The 1,801-nt window shown below is 43.1% G+C and overlaps 1 pseudogene; it reads left to right on the plus strand.

Moving 5' to 3' along the window:
- The first annotated feature begins 236 nt into the window (after positions 1-236).
- LOC140595103 (interferon-gamma-inducible GTPase 10-like) lies at positions 237-1,490 on the plus strand (annotated as a pseudogene).
- Positions 1,491-1,801: the final 311 nt, after the last annotated feature.

Consider the following 1,801-nt stretch of genomic DNA (forward strand, 5'->3'; position numbering starts at 1 on the left):
TGCCAAATCATTCTGAAACCAACTCCACCAGGTGTTTAAAAAGGCCCCTCAAACGTCCATTGAGGCGTGATGTATAAGAAGACAACGAGGGGACGGGCACAGCATGTTCCCATAAGGAACGTCCCGTGCCTTCCCTGTCCCCACGTGGCACAACACGAGCCCTGCCTTTTCCGCTTGGTGGCTTGGAAGGCCAGGCTGAGGGAGCTCAATTTCCAGTGCCTTCTACTGTTCCTGCCATGGGTCAGTCTTCCTCTACCACATCCCATCATATGGTGGATGGTGGTTTGGACTCCAGAGTTGGCAAGTTTTTTAGGGAATTCAAGCTGGGAAGCCAAATCATCCCTCAGGAAACCATCAATTTGATTCAATCACATCTAGAGGAGAGGGACCTTCAGAAAGTGGTTTATGATTAGTGATGCATTGAGAAAAATTGAAAATACCTCTCTGAACTTTGCTGTTATTGGAGAGTCTGGGGCAGGGAAGTCCAGCTTCATCAATGCCTGAAGGACAAGAGGTAGAAGTGGCTGCCACCAAGCTGGTGGAGACAACGTTGAAGAGAATCAAATATAAACACAAATATTTTCCCGATGTGATATTGTGAAACCTATCTGGCATGGGGACCACTACCTTTTTACCACTGAGTATCTGAAGAAAATGAAATATTGGGAGTACAATCTCTTTATTATCATCTCTTCTACATGCTTCACAATCAATGATGTACAATTAGCTACAGCAATTAGAAAAATGAAGAAGAATATCTACTTTGTCTGAACTAAGGTGGACAGTGATTTACATAATATAAAAATTAGCCAACCCAAAAACTTCAATAAGGGTAAAATTCTGCAAATGATCTGCAATGACTGTGTGAAACATCTGATGGAGGCCAATATGAGTGATGCTCAGATCTTCATCTTCAGCTTTGAGTTGTTTTAACTATGATTTCCAAAGCCTGGAGATCACCCTTCTGAGGGAAGTCCCAGCCCACAAACCTCACATCTTCATGCAATATTACCAAGTCTGCCATTGATGGGAAGAGGGATTCCCTGAGACAGAAAATCTGGTTGGAGGCCATGAAAGTTGGAGCAACAGCCACCATCCCTTGAGGCTGTTGCTTGATCAGTGATAACGAGGTGGAAGAGCTGGTGGATACTTTACACCTCTACAGGTCTTACTTTGGGTTGGATAATGCATTCCTGGAAACATGGCCAAGGACTTTCATGTGCCAGTGGAGACACTCAAGGCAAACCTTATGTCTCCCCATTTGCTATCAATTGAGAAGGAGGATGAGTCATTACAGGAAAAACCGTTGAGATATGTGGAAAAAATCTGCTGTTAGTGGAGGACTCATTGCCACTGGTCTTTACTTTAGGAAGATTTTCTATTTGCAAAATTATTTCCTTGAGACTGTGGCAAATGATGTGAAAGTTCTTCTTTTAAAAAAAGATTTTTTAAGGACCCTGAGGGCTCTGGGCAAACCGATCTGCATCTGAATGTCGGGAATGAAAAATGGGAAAAGTGACGCGTTCAGCTCCCGAATTATTCTCAGTGCTGGCATGGCACTGGTGCCTGGAAAGTTGATTTAGGGCTTCCTTCAAACATCCTGATCCATTGCCCTCCAGATGTATCACAGACATTTCTATAATTCACTCTTGAACAAACCACAATGTTAGTGACTATTATTTGATAGTGGGAAAACGAAGGACAGGAATCTGGAATTTTCTGCTCAGTTGAGAGATTAACACTTTGTGTCATGGTTACTACATACCCATACCCAGCACTGGTCTTTCTACTGACGTAGTAA

Source organism: Vulpes vulpes, chromosome 13 (genome assembly GCF_048418805.1).
Source record: "Vulpes vulpes isolate BD-2025 chromosome 13, VulVul3, whole genome shotgun sequence".
Lineage (NCBI taxonomy): Eukaryota > Metazoa > Chordata > Mammalia > Carnivora > Canidae > Vulpes > Vulpes vulpes.